We start from the raw sequence: 16,654 nt of genomic DNA, 5'->3' as shown, positions 1-16,654 counted from the left end.
TAACTCCCGAAATAAGGAGTTATTTTTTAGGGCTTTATTTCTTTTTTTTCCCCCCTTCAAAAAATAAACAAAAATAAGTGGCGACTTTAATTTTTCTAAAATCAGTTTTTCACTAAAAAGCAAGTCTTGCCATTGAGTAAGAACGCATGTGAAAAATGCGAGTCCACAGCCACTTGTACTCTAATGTTCAATCTCAACCCTTCTTTGAATTGTTTCACTCGCTTTTGTTCATCTACCAACACATGTGGAGCATATTTACATACTAATTCCATCTTAATGCTATTATATCTTACATAGTAAATTAGCAATCAAAATATCATCATTACATTAAAGACACAATCCTAACATTAAAATATCATCATTACATTAAAAACACAATCCTAACATTAAAAATATCATAATTAAATTAAAGACACAATCCTAACATTTATTATTTAGTCTTTCATCATAATGCCATCACATCTTAAAAAATATTACTAAGGCCTTCGGTTCATCTATTGTGTACCAACCTCATCTAATATCTATCTTAGGAATCTAATCCCTTATGATATGATACCAAGTTGTCACACCCCAAATTTTAAACTCACAAAACGATCTTCAAACTACAAAATTAGTGCTTTCGACACCTGAGATGGATAAAATGATGAATTTCAAGTGGTTTTTAAAAAATAATAATAATAATAATGTGGAGACCTATTATAAGGAAGTAGACATCCTATGATAAACCTTTGAAACAACTAATTAACAAAGTGTAGACCACTAATTTTGGTTTTTAGGAGAGACATTCTTTTTTAGCACTTTTTGTGACCTTTTAGAGACTTCTAAAGATAGCTGGAGATGACACTTGTACAAGGGGGATATTCTGGTGGTTTATTGAGAGTAGCAGAGATGCTCTACAAGTGAGGACATGTTTCAAGAGGTGATTGCTTCTTCTATGAGGTGGGTTAGTGATATGAAAAAATGAGGATGAAACCATGGTGAGTGAAGCTTAAAGAAAGAGTTGAAAAAAAAATGGTAAAAGAGAACAATGAGATTTTGGATCTCAGGTAGCAAGCAAATGGGGAAAAAGAGAGCGAGGTAGTTGTTTTTAGAAAGCCATTCAAGAGAGATAACAAGTTTCTGAGAAGTCTAGAGGGAGCTAAGGAAAACATGAAAAACATAGAGGGTGAAGCAAGCTGTGAGGGAGTCATTTTTTAGAGGAGAAGAAAAGGGAGCTTAGGGAAGAAAAATAGAGAGAAAGCTAGAGTAGAGGAAGAAGCTAGAGCAGAGAGTAAGCAATGAGGGATTCATCAATCTACATCTTCTAGGAGGTAAGTTCTTCATTGTAAAATATTTGCTCCTTTCTACATTTCTTTCATTTACCACTATTAAGGCTTGTTGGATGCTTTGGTATTGCCATCAAAGGCCTATATTGCTTGTTATTGATTTTGGGTATGGATATCCAGTCATACATTTGAGCCTTTTTGTTGATCATTGGTTTGTTTGGGCTAGGTTATAGTGTGTTCACGTTTCATTTTCATTTGGTTTTGTTGAAATTGGTTTGAACATGGTTTTAAAAACCAAACCGGACTAGCCGGTCCGACCGTCGACCGATCACAATTCTGGTCCGATCCGATCAATTGGACCAAAAATGAGTTGAACCGGGATCGGACCGGCTGAACCAGCGATCCAACCAGTGAACCTAACTGTTCGATTATTTTTATTTTTATTTTTTTTACAATATCAAAACGACATCGTTTTGGTGAATATAAAATCTCATTAACTTTCAACCCACTCTTCCCCTCCCCAAGCAACCTCTATGGAGCCGCCCATTGTCGTCAGCATGGAGTTGCCACTGGTCGGACGTCGCTCCCTCAATGGCAACCTTTGACAATAAAACGCGTCCCTGACAGCATCCTTCCAGTGTTGTGAAAGCCCCCCACCCCGACACCTGTTGTAAATCCCCCATCCTCTTCGCTATGACGATCACTATAAATCCCCCACCCCCCTTTGCTACAACACCAGTTGTAAGCCCAACTCCCGCAATCCTCTCCTTCCCTCCCCCTCCGGCGCCATGGTACCTTTGTAGTGTTGTGATGCTCTCCTCCCCCCAGCGGCGACTGTGACACCAACTCTAAGCGCCCAACCCCGACGACACCAACTGTAGATCCCACACCCCCCTCCTCCCTTTCCCCATAGCCGAAGCTACGTTTGATTTTTATTTTTTATGTTTTATTACTTTTATATTTATTATTTAATGTGTTATTTTTATTCGTTGATCATAATTTTGATAGATGTTGTAAAAATTTAGATAGAATTTATTTTTTAAATTTTAATAATATAAAAAATGATAACATATAAATTTATGACATCATTGGTTTGACCACCAATCCGACCAGTGAACCGTGAACCAATAACTTTTTCGATTCAATGACCGATCCGGTTTTGAAAACATTAAGTTTGAACTCTATTTTAAGCCTCATCATAATATTTGGAAATCCTTCACATGCATCCTTAATACAAGTCTATTGCTTCTCAATTTATAGAACATGGTTGGGTGATTACTCTACATTTCCCTCATTTTCTCTTTGTTCACGCTTACTCTATTTTTGTTTCAACTTTTGTCTAGTCTTCCCTATGTACTGTGTCTTTGGTTTTGCACACCATGTATGCAGATTTCTCATGCTCGACTAGAATCATAAGGGCAAGCAAGACACCATAACACCATTGCCCAATTCAATGACCATTTTTGTACCCTCAAGGAGAAGGGTTTTGTCGACTTTGCCATTGGTTTTCTTATGGGTATAATTTCTAATTTTTGGTTATTGTTGTTTCATTGTTCATGGAGATGCTGAGCTTTTCTTCTACCCATAAATGGTGACAACCATCTCGAGGTGTTAATGTTATTTCATGTCTATTGATGGTTCATGCATCTATGCTACTGGAGCTTAATGGGAAGATCACCAAAATGAATTATAGTTTAGGAAACTGAATGGGGAATTTCTTCCTGGTAATACCCTTCAAGTTGAGTAAGCTACAAATGCATATTGCCAGAATGATGAGTATTCATTTTCATTTTGGGAAGATAAATCTAAGGGCATGTGAACAACTGCTGATGAAGGCATTCTTAGATCTACAACATGAGTTAACAGTCATGATCCAAAAAAACTACCCCCATCATACAAATGCAATCCATGTCTCTAATGAAGAGAAGGAGATTCGTCCACTCCACCATTAGAGTATTTCCTATCTTGTATGAAGATAAGTTAGGTGGCTCATGTTATTTTTGGTTGCTCTGCAATTGGTGATTGTATACACACGAGTTCTTTCTTCAAATTCCATACATGGCCTTAATTACAAATCAATGAAATTGAAAGAATTACCTCTAAGTTAGTTTACTGATTACAATATTGTATAGGCAACCTAGACCTACCTGATGGACGTATTATCATTTCTAATATGGAATAGCTTGTTATAGAAGCTAGCAAGTTGTGTAACTTTGACGTCATATCTTAAGTACAACAAGTCATTTGCTCTGCCTTCCATGACAACAAGCTACAGATGGAAAACCATGGTTTAGCACTGCATGGAATTACAATGCTGCGTGGGTCTGACCCAGATACAAACTGATATTATCAAGAGAAAAGCCTGAGTTAAGAGCACCAAGGACCTATGTTGATCATCTGTCTAAACAACTGGAAGTCTTCTTCGCAAGCTGATAATCATCCTTTATACGATTCTTTTGGAATACCCATCTAAAGAAGAAGTTGCCTCCAAGTTTCAAGACGAATCCTATTTGGTTTGAGAGGGATGACAACACTATCAATGGGATCTTCAGTGAAAGTGGTAACAAGGGAGATGATGATATTTGTCATGATAAGGGCTCTAAAGGTTATAATTCATGTTCTAGGTCCTCAGAAGTATGTGATAGTTTTTGAAGTGAATCTAAAGTTGTTGTCATGTTCACTCCAAGTTTCACTTGCACTGAAACTACATGTTCCATTAAAGAGTGATGCACCACACCCTTTAGATTTATTTTTAGATTTAAATTTTTGGAGTCAATGAGAGAAAAAAGTGTTTGGGTAAACCTATATGGCAAAAGAGAAACAATTGGATCATTACTTGCATGCTACTCTATTGAAATTACACCCGATATGCCATTTCACTGTTCTTAACTTGAGGGATAGCTTGTAGATTCTTCTACTTTTTCTAAACAGAACTTCCAACCAATCAGAACCTTGAAATTGCTCTTAGGGCCATGTTACCAGAACCCCATCCCATGCTTTCTACCACCTCTTAAACCCATGGGACCCCCTCTCACATGGCGTGCATGACCACCCAAGTCTTTGCAAAACCCTCCATCAAAATCCCTCATCCATCAAATCCAAAGCCCAAGCCAAATAACTCTCTGCATAAAGCCTCAAGACAAACCCACCATTTTCCCAACCTTCACACCCTCCAAACTCACCACCTTCCCATCTTTCATACCCACTAAGCTCATCACCATAGCAACCATAATCAACTTATCTCCAACACCATACTCACCACCATCAACTTACCCCATATCATCATGCCCACCAGTCACTCCTCATTCCTACACAACATTGACCACTATCTAACTTGGGCTCGATCCGAGTTTGAAGGTTCGCTTGAGAAGATCTTTTCATTTTCAATGAGGGATTCATTCATCAAAGTTGGTCCCCTAAAAGACTTTTGCCTATGGTCTATATTCAGTTGATGGGAATTCAACAAGCTGGAATTTCCTCGCCATTGGATACAATTGAGTAGCCTGTGTTTGTTCATGCAAAACAATATCATGGCATTTTACGTCAATGGAAATTTTGTGTAAAGGTTGAACCATAAAATAAAGATGTTAAATCTCGGAAGCTACACTAGCATGAATTTCAACACTTGCATGTATCAAAAATAGCAAGAAAATATGGGGTCGGTTCCTGAATTGAAAGAAAAATGAATCACAATAGAAGGTTGCCACGTTGCCGGCATGCAACCTCATCAATCTCAAAATATTGAAGGGCCCGTGAATGATTTCTTCCCGAGTGTGCATGATCCTTCACATGCACTATTCCCTTTCCCAAGAAACTCGACATGTCCAATTTCCAACTAATGTTTTGCACCATCAATCTCTGAAAGCTAGTAGATAAGCAACCTAATGAAGTGGGCCATGATAGATAAGGGTCAGCAAGTCGGTGACTTGTCAAACAGCAATGGTCAGTAAGTGGAAGCTGAATTTCAAAGCCTCCGCATATTGATCAAGTTAAGTGATATTAGTATATGGGAAATGAGAAGGATAAAAGGTCGAGTTGACACTCAAAAGGTGATCATTGTTTTAATGGAGTTGTATTTACATTGACTGTCCAAGAGAGTCTTGCGACAACTGAATTTGAAGCTCAATTTTCTATTGAGCCAACACCGAATCAAGAACAAGCTTTCATCGATGTTGAGAATGACTTAAGCAGATAGAGAAAGTACAAGTCTGATGCAACACCTGGCTTAGGCAAGCTGAACAGTTCATCCACAATGACCTTCAATTCGATATAAGATTGAAGTGAAAAGTGAACCAAAACTGAAGCTAGCCAGGAAACATAGATAGGTTGGCAGAGATCTCCTCAACACAAGGTTTGGAGAGGAGATAAATGACTATGATGTTGTTATTATAGAAAATGGTGTGCCAACAGAGTAGTCACCTTGACACCCTCGGGCCCACTTCTGCACCCATGCATAGCCACCTTCAACGTGTCCTAAAGGCCACATGTTCTCATCTTTTTAATTCTTCATTCTTGCTTTCAAAAATTGGTTTTTAAAAATCTAGTTTTCAAATAATTTTAACTCTTCAGTTTTTTTTATTCATCCTTAGACATCTTTAAGACTCCAAAGTCATTTCAATAAATTATTTTCTGCCATTTTCTCTCCATCAAGTATCTTTCACAACTTTCCTTGATTTTTAAAATAATGATGGAATTTATGGAATTAATTCAAGTTAAAATAAATTGGCCATTAGTGGGGCCCAACATATGAGATTTTCTCGTTTGTTGATTGATTGCTATGCTTGATTGATTTATACCCTGCTCTGTGATATGCATGCAATTATTCTATACTTTTCCATTAATCTTGTTTCCATAATAGCACATTATTGATTCACTACTCAAGGATGCATCTTATCTTCCCTCATTTGCTTGATATTCTTTTCCAATATGAATTTTGTCCATAATACATCTTTGATCATTATTTGGAATCCATGATTAATCGATCGATTGCCACACTTGTCTTGACCTATTTAGTAGAGAACCATTATTTTTTAGGGGCTTTAGAAAGGCATTATGGCTTATCACCATACCGTTCTAATAGGTAATCCAACCCCCGAACTTATAAACCTGGTTTTTTATAAACCTGCTTTTCCTTTATAGGAGTCACACTTAGAGTTTTTCTTTCTTATTTGTTTTCCCTTTAAAAATAAAACAAAAATAAGTGACGACTACAAATAATTTTGAAAAAATCATTTTTTTTTCAAATAAAAAGTGAGTCATGCCATCGAGTGGGAACGCATGCGAGAAATGTGAGGTCCACACAAAGCATAATCCATTTCACAAAATGAAAACCTGTAAAATATTATTTTATACATACCAAAACCCCATATTTCATTAAAGGTAACCCATATTACAGGTGTCCAAAAACAAACATAGATTACAACCTTTCGTCAAAAAAATTCAATCATCCTACGATACAAAGGCATGTCAAAAATACTTTCAACATGAGCAAAGCAGCATCCAATTAGCATCACGTGTAAATCTCAAGCATTAATATATAGTAGCAAATGTGTCATGACCTACATCAATCTAAGAGGAAAATGGATAAGGTGAGTTTACAACTTAATAGAAGAGTTTATAATCATCCCATGTATATCCATAAAACTTAATCAAATTATAACAAATATACAAGAACATGTACTATAAGCCTTTCTTTTAATAATCACTAGCAAAATATGCATAAATGTCACTAATGGTTCTATCTTTGCTTTTCCTCATATATTTCCTCACATATAATGAACTAATAATTCCTACCAATGAACATATCATATTTTCATGTTTAATACAAAAGTTAAGCTACTAATTAATTGTAATTAGCTTTAATCAAAGTTTAACTCATAATTAATTATGATTAACATTAAATTAGTTTTAACTTCTAATTAAATTGGTTTAAGGTTAAGTATTAAACTAATCATTATTATTCATTTAATTACTACTAGGTATTACACATTGGCATTAGTATTTGAAAGTTATTTGATCCAACATGGGAACATCTAGGGGAGGTGATAGGTGTTTTTGCTCTTATTAGCCAAAAATTGAATCCTTTTAATGCAATTAAACCCTTTGAGAAATTAGAAAAGATCAAACCAATACAACACATAAGACAAGATTTTTTATGTGAAAAACCTCTAAAAAAAAAAGTGCAGAGCTAAAAAAACACAAAATCAGAGACCTCAAATCTAAATCCACTACATGAGAATGTAATGCACAAATTTACTTAACAAAACATTACCCTTAAACTTACTCTCCAGTACCTACAATTCATTCCATATCCACGATGCAACAACCCATGTGCTCCTAATGGATCACAAAGTTGTAATCATCCAAACTATAAGCTACAAATAGTGGTGTGTTATTAACAATATTGCCTAACCACTCATGCCAATCCATTTAGGTTTAACTACTTTTCTAACATATTGCAATGGACCGTATCAATCATAATCCTTGAGTTACATGTTAAAGTAGCGACATCTTACGCTTACTGCATGACATAGGCCTAGGTTCAAGGGTATAAATTAAACTTTATAGTAATCTATAAGGGTTGACACAGTATTGAAGCAGTGATCCATCCAATCACTTCCTCTAATAGTTGTAGATAGCATATCTAATATGTTATGTATGTTATGGCAAAGCTCCCATAAGAGTGGGTGTGTCACTCTCTAACATTGTATGAATCTTAGCATAGTCGCATCCCTAAGCACCTAACTTGACTTTGTTACATCATGTCTTCATTTTAAGGGTGTAATCTCAACAAACTCCCAACAGGCCCAAAAGTAGGATGGGCACCATAGAAAGAATCTACTCCACAGCCACATCACCTCTGTATACTATCTCACTAAGTTTGGTAGTACTTCCTCTTTATGCTTGTTTTCTTCCGATGGTACTTTAGTTATTTATACTGTGCCACCATCCCATTATTATCAATAATAGGATCTTGGATTATATAAACCTCCCACTATGATGAGGTTCTACTGTACTAGAAATCATAGAAATGGTACGTCTTTAACTCTTTAGATCCATGGTGTCTTATGCAAAAGTGAGACTATCTTCTAATGTATCCTTCAATTTATATCACTCTTTACCTTATTCCTTATCATATAGGGTATCAAAAATCTTACATTTGTAGTAACAAATATCTTCTAATGATCTTAACTATAAAGGTAATTATTGGGACTTAACCCTAAGAGCAAAACATGCATTGACATTGATTTGAGCATTCAACTCATATCTTTTACATTGTACATGACTTAAGTGCATTAAGAATTGCATAGAAGATACAAGTTATGAGTTCCTTGTAAGTAGATAAGTTGTCTATAGTTAGTTCATGGATTTTAGCAATCTAGTAGAAACTATAGTACATCATCTTATAATTAGAAAAATGGCTTGTCTTGGTTGTTGAGATGGGTTTCCCATGGTAAATGCACTAATGCATATGATGCATACTAAACAATACCTATAGTGAAACATGACATAGGGCTATCAATTGTCATGATCATCAAGCTACTATACTACATGGACTCTCAACCTTGATAAGGTATTGAGTTGACGCCAAAATCAATAAAAGGCTTTAAGTTATGGGTGAAACCTTAAGTGGTAGTATATCCTTATGGATTAGGTCACTATTGAGAGGGTGGTAGCAATAGGTATTCTCAATAGAGACACCATGATATCTCATGGGATTAAGACAATGTGTACCCTTAGATGATCCAAAGGACATGTGATCATGAACTTTGTGGCCATCAATATCATACACCCATTAAGATCTCAATTTAATTCAACAAGAAAATCATACACCCATTCTTTCTCAAGATTCTACCTCTACTTTACACTACAAGTTGCACACATTGAGTTTTTGTAAAAAAAAACAAATCCAATTCTTACCACTTATCCTCTAAGTCGGTGAAATACTGAGTAACCCACTAGGTGCCTTGCTTCATCTCCTTTAATTTTAACCACCAAGATCATAGTACATTCATTGGACAATATCCCATACATCATTGGTTGTCTTTAGAAAGAGATATCGACAACTAATCCTAGGTTCCATCAAGTTAATTAACCAAGCATGCACTATAGAATCTTCGACAAACCAAATCTTGTACATTAAAGGGCCCACAGATGACAAATCCATGGTGTTGATACACTTAAATGCTCACAAATAAAAATATGAGGTGGTGATAAACTCAAAGGCCTACAAATGAAAATTTTGTGGTGGTGAAAAAACTAAAATACCCATTTTATAGATGAAAAATCTATGAGGGTGAAACAATTGAGAGACCCATAAATATCCAATCTATGGTGGTAAAATAATTGCAACAAATGGCCATAGATGAAAACCTATGGTGCTGATAAAACTCAAATCAAAGGCCCCTAAATGTCCAATCCATGGTGGTAAAATAATTGAAGTGCCCATGAATGTCCAATCCATGGTGGTAAAAATTTGAATCAAATGCCCATAGATGTCCGATCTACAGTGGTGAAATAACTTAAACAAATGTCCATACCTTCCTGGACTCACTCTGACATGCCCGGAATTCATTCGTCTATAGCCTCACATCAACTCAATGTCATACCTTCCTCACGACCCATCCGCCAGAAAGTTCGACACTTCCACCGTAACAGGCAAAGGATCATCCAATCTGAGATGGACAAGTTGCTGACAACCGGGTTTATCAAGGAAGTTGAATATCCGAAATGGTTGGCGAACGTGGTGGTTGTTCCAAAGAAATGAAGAAAGTGGCGAGTCTATGTTGATTACACCAATCTGAATGACGCTTGACCAAAGGATAGTTTTTCGTTGCCCTGAATTGATGAAATAGTATACGCCACTGTCAAACATAGAATGCTCTCCTTCATAGACGCATTCTTCGAATACCACCAAATCCCCATGTTCCAATGAAACGAAAAGAAGACGGCCTTCGCGATGCCACACGGACTGCATTGCTACAAGGTCATGTCGTTTGGGCTTAAGAATGCTGGCGCTACTTATCAAAGGTTGATGATAAAGATCTTCAAACCCTTGATCGAATGGACCGTGGAAGTCTATATCAACGATATTGTGGTCAAAAACAAAACCCAAAGCGAACACGCCCAACACTTAAAAGAAACATTTCACTTAATAAGGGCATACAACATGAAGCTTAACCCTACTAAATGCGCTTTTGGTGTCAACACGGGTAAATTCCTAGGGTTTATGGTGACACAAAGGAGAATTGAAGTCAACCCCGATCAAATAAAAGTCATCCTTGAGACGCTTATTCCAAATAGTAAGAAGTTGCAACGCCTCTTGGGTCGCCTAGCTGCATTGGGATGTTTCACATGCAAATTAAGGCCCTTTTTTCTCACACTTAAGGGGGCAAGTGTGACCAGTTGGACGGATGAATACAGACGGGCATTCGACGAAGTCAAATGCTATCTCGCCCAACCACCCATTCTGAGTAGCCCCATCCGGTGAATAGCTCTACATGTATTTAGCCATGTTTGATTGTGCGATCAGTGTTGTCCTATTTCATCACATAAGAGGAAAAGAATAAAGGCTCGTCTACTACGTGAGCAAAGCGATGAGCAAAGCGATGAGCAAAGCGATGAGCAAAGCGATGAGCAAAGCGATGAGCAAAGCGATGGTTGACGTAAAAACCAGATATTCCAAGACGGAGCAAACGACTTTAGCCTTAAAAAACGCTACTTAAAAGCTTCGTCCATACTTTCAAGCCCATCAAGTGAATATACTCATGAATCAACCGCTCATAAGCATTTTGCATAAACCAGACTTGTCCGGGAGAATACTAAAGTGGGCCATAGAGCTCAATGAGTATGGAATCAAATATCAGTCTACTGGCTTTGAAAGGACAAGTCATGGCTGACTTTATAACTGACTTTATAGCTGGGAAAGGATGGTGGGTGCTTCATGTGGACAGAGCGTCTAAGGCCTTAAGTTTAGGGGTGGGCCTAATTTTACAGCCACCAACTGGGGAGCTACTAGAGCAAGCTATATGGCTCGGATTCCCTACCTCCAACAACGAAGTTGAGTATGAGGCAATCTTGGTCGTACTAGACCTTGCCCATTCCTTATCAACAGTTAAGTTGAAAAAATGCAACGATTTTCAACTAGTCATCGAGCAAATCCAGAAGGAATATGAAGCTAAGGATGAACGCATGGCTCACTATCTCGCATTAATACAAGATAGCTTGGCAAAATTAGGCGAATGGGTCGTCGAGAGAGTACCCCAAACAGAAAACTTAAAGGCTGACACGCTGGTTGGAATAGCCGCTACTCTCCTTGTAAATGAGGTAGTGCCACTATCCATTTACCTAATTTATTAAAAATAAAATAGAATTTTACAACAAATTTGTTAAAAACAAAAACAAGATTTCTACATTAGAATAAAAAATCTTATACCCCTTGTGGAGTATACAACCCATGTAGAGAACAAAAATAAAAATATCATACCAACACAACTAAATAAAAAAACATCCATTCATTCATCCCTTTTGGCCATGGGATGAAAAACAAACTTTGCAAAACAATGGTTAGCATATCATAGAAAAATTGTAGTATGTTCAAACAATGATTTCTCTTAAGGAATATGAATCATGAAAAAAGTTACCATGTATGGACACTTAGGAATTATTTTAGCGTATTTAGTTGGCAACAAAACAACAAGTCACTTATTTGCATATAGATGGAATGAATGGTGAACTAAAATGATTATAGGTTTTTAATACTCGGATTTAGGTGTGTTAGGAAATTGTATTAATCTGAAAGTGTTGTCATGCTTTGGTAGGTAGGGGATTAGCGAAATGCAAGTTTTTTTATTTGTGTAGAAATTACATGGACTTATAATTGCAAATAAATTAACTAATTTAACCTATATTTGTGGTAGTGTCTCTTTTGAAATTAATATTAAAAGTTATTGAATTTTGTTAGGATAAAACCCTTAAAAACATTAAATGATGTAACAATTATTGAATTTATTATTTATGTAATAAAGATTAAAGTCTCATTTTGAACATGAGCATTTTGCATTATACATGATTTAACATATGGGTTCCTTGAAAGACGTAAGTTATGGATTCCATACCATTTGAAAAGTTTTTGCATTAGTGTAATTTTTGTTTTAGTTTATTTTTCTGGTGCATTGTAAGGTGGTACAAAGATAAGGAAGGTAGATTAACTCATGTTCCCAACATACAATACATTTAATCTGACCAATGTACTACACCACATTTAGCACAACAAATGGAGGCAAATGTTGTGGAAGTCTATGCTCTAAGCATTAGCCCTGAAAGCACATTGGAAATTAGTGATAAAAACAAAATAGGCGTAAATAGGTTTAAAATATTAGCGGCCCATTGTTTTTGAGTTTTTCCCCTAATTGGTGGCCTTTAGTTTAGTTTGTCGTGGAACAACAATAATTGTATTTAGCAATGTAACAAATTTAAAAATTAAGGGAAACAAAATGAAACTAACCAGGAAAGAAATCCAAATATTAAAATGGTACTTAATTAAAATATTTTAAATAGCAATCATTTTAAAAAGTAGGGAATTGAAATAAGGGAATCAATCATATGAATATAATTTATGTAATAAATAAGCTTTTTATGAAAAATAAATACAAAATATGCAAAATAAATAAAATAGATAAAATGATGACCTAACTATGGGCTCTACAACTCCGAAATGTGATCAACCTCCCATTCAACACAAACAGAATAATACACTTGGAAAAAGTGAAAAGTTTTCATCTTGCACTCGATGATTTGGCACATGCATTAACCTCCTTTTTTACTCATTCATGGTTGACAGTTAATGTTTCACATTTGTCTATAGAGTTTTGACTTTTTTAAATAAAAAACCTAGATTGGACTGAAGCATGAGTTTAAAGTATTAAAAAAGATGAACTAATTTTTTAAAAATACGAGTTAAATGTAAAATATTGCTGCTGATGGATGACGGGGGACAGTCTAATAAAGTGCAGATGCAGAAGCATTTGAAAACTTAGGCGTTTTCTCTGGATTTCTACCGAATGAACTGATCGATTCCAGTTGTATCACTAGAGCAACTCTGAGAAACCTGCTGCTCGATGAAAGATACATCAGTTTTCTTGAAGTTCTGATCAAGTTGCTACTCTATACCAGGTGTAAACAGACCGAACAGAAGCTTCTTGAAATGGAGATCTGATGAAGACAGACCGAAATGAGCATGTCTGGCTTCCTTGTAATCAGGCTTCAAAAGAGCACATTGCAGGTAGGTGAGTTTCTGAACTAGATGCTATACTGTCCGCAGAAATAATACATGATCACTATGCATTCCAAATATAGCTTTGGCATCACCAAGAGCACCCACCTGCCTTAGATGTCACAGTCATATGAACAACCTTCAGTTCTAATTACCCATTCTTCTTAGGTATGGATACCGAAAATGTCAAAACCTCCAATGTCTTCTGTGGTTCTAATTACCCATTCTTCTTGTCAGTGGGGCAATCAACTTTGGATATAGGCAAGTTGTTGAAAAACCAGGAAAATCGCATCTTCACTCAGATGCTTCTTTGAAGAACCGTGGCAGCAGTTCAAAAGGAAGGATGAACCATAACTAGATCAACTGAATTCTGATACAGAAGCTCCTTTCCAGAAATGCTGAGCAACTGTTCTAGAGTGACATTCCCAAAGAGCACAGTTCAGGATTTAAGATAATCTGGCACCAATGGGATTGATGCATCCACTATAGTAGAAAGAGGTTCCAAGCCTCGTTTGAGAATATGGAGACAAATGGGATGGTACAGATTACAACTCTTCCATTGGTGCATCAGAAGATGTCTCGGATGAGAAAGAAGAACCGAATTCTTTGATCAATGCTATACAGGACAACTTCATAAAACGAACACGTTATTCCCATCAAAAGGTGCCTTTCCAATTTCTTTTCTCGGAAGGCCATGGAGTGTATTGCAGATAAAGCTTAATTTTTCCACCACCCTTGGCAATATGAAAGCACTTACCTTCTGAACAAGTTCGGCCACCTTTTCTGCAGTAGGAAAAGCTTGATCCCTGAGTGGTTTTGCCATAACTGAGTCTTAGTTTTTGATTCTGATTACCAACTTTGACGGCTGTTTCCTTTGGAACAAATGAAAGCATAGGATCCACAACTAGCTCAGTGTGACTGACAGAATAAACTCGTCACAAGTTCCATTGAGGTTCCCATTAGAATGTTCTGCACACTTTGGAAATCCTAGCTAGATAAGTATCGTATCATCGATTCCCCCATTAGAATAATCAGAAGCGTCAGGAATTTCTTCACCAGTTGTCTGTACTCCTGCCTCAGAGTCATATGTTTGCACATCACACCCCATATTCTCATACCACTCATTGCCATCATCAATATGCAGTGTCCTTTTTCTCCTAATAACTGGACTGTTTTTTTTTTTTTTTTTTGCTATCATCTAATCATAATAAAAGCATAGGATCCACCATCAATGGAGCTTAGCCTTAACAAACATGATTATGGCAATGTGTATGACCGCAGACACCAGCCCTGGAATCCAAAAGGCTGAAACTGCTGAAGATGCGCTTTATGAACTCCTTTGAGATTTAACCTCCGTATTCACAGCTTTATTTCTCTAGGCTTGTACTCCCAGATGGAGATGCAGAAATAGATACCAGAAGCAGAGAAGTATATGAAAAAGAAAAAAGAAAAAAAGACAGATGAGGGATAAAATATCGGAAAAATCACTAAAGGAGGCTCCACTTCATGTGGGCTTGCAAACCAGGTGAGATAGATCATGGGTTTAAGACAAAATAGAAGATGGTGATCTTCAAATCTCATGTAGCAGAGCTGAACCGAATTCAAGCTATTTTGTGAGAGAAAAATAAAATAAAATAAAATAAAAAGTAGACAAACAAAGTAACAACCAGCTTATCAACAGTTGAAAAGCTAGGAAGCAATATGTGGCCATGATTGTCCAAACCTAAGGTAGTCAATGATACCCAAAAGTCATGAATAAGGAAAGAGAGAACCAGAAATCCACTAATCCGCTCCCTTTTGTATTTAAACAAGTAATTTTTCACAATTTCATCAGTAAGTATGACATGTTTTTAAAAGAAGGGTTGAATTTCAGAGTTAATTATATGCCGAGTAAAATTACAATTACATGCATGAGAAACTGAAAAGAGAAGTGAAAGAAAGTGAGAATTGCCGTCAGTCATTTTCAAAGGCGGTAACGTGTAAACGTAGATACAGGGGGGAATTCTTCTAATTTTTCTGAAAATGCCTAACCTGTTTCCAAAAAGCAAGTGCATGAAACACCTTCCCCAAAAGGGCTGAACATACCTGCAGCAAGCTTCACCATGCTGCATCTGGCCTTCTTGCTTGGAGGAAACCCCCTTGTAGAATGATCTTATTGCCTTTGAAAATGTTGAACGCTGGGGTGGTCGTCTATGGCGGGAAGATTGCCCGGGATGTTAAAAAACAAGTGAAAGTAATTATTTTCTTAAATAAACAAATAACTTAAAAATAATTTAAATGTAATAATTAATTAAAAATAAAAGGTCATAAATTTTATTTTTTTAAAACAAAATTTTTAAAGTGGAAATTTTTTAATACCGTGGGTGGGTGGGTGGGTGGGTGGTTGGGTTGGGCTGGGTTGGGCTGGGCTGGGCTGGGCTGGGTTGGGCTGGGTTGGGCTGGGTGGGTGGGGTTGGGTGGGGGTTAGTATATTGACGGATAAAAAAAAGAGTGAAGATGCTGCATTAATTGAAAAAGGTGGTAGCTTGAAAATGTTAAACATGTGGGCCAATGGGATGACGCCACATGATGAGGAGGATGGGGCATGACAGAGGTGCAGCACATGGAGTGTTGGATGGAAGGATGCGGAGGAAAAAGGGTGGTTTTGATAGATGTATTATAATCCAGGTATTCGGGAATGGTCGTCGAGATCAGAGGGTGGACCCCCCCTAAAATCGACACGTTCTTTCGATCCGTACGGTTGGATATACTTTTTAATGAACGGTTTGGGTTTCGATCGCGACATTACAGGACGAGAAAGGAAAATGTCAAAATGGGGGTTTCTCGGGGACTTTTCGAGGGCTCCGGGTGGAGTTTTTTGACAATTTTTTTTTTAAAACCACGAGTCTCGATGCAAGGATCACAACGGTGTGCTCGGATGAGCTTTTTGATGGACGGATAAGGAGATAGGGGAGGAAAGGCGTTTTTGGCCATAACTTTGGCCTCGGGGCTCGAAAAGGATTAGCGTTCGCGCCGATCATCCTAAAATGGGGAGATATTTCACGTGGGAGAAAACGAGGAAGATCGGTGACAATCGATTTTGACGGCCGATATCGGACGATCGGGGGATCGGATC

This window comes from Vitis vinifera, chromosome 15 (genome assembly GCF_030704535.1).
Source record: "Vitis vinifera cultivar Pinot Noir 40024 chromosome 15, ASM3070453v1".
In the NCBI taxonomy this organism is placed as follows: domain Eukaryota; kingdom Viridiplantae; phylum Streptophyta; class Magnoliopsida; order Vitales; family Vitaceae; genus Vitis; species Vitis vinifera.
The sequence above is the reverse complement of the archived record's forward strand: the minus strand, read 5'-3'. Positions refer to the sequence as shown.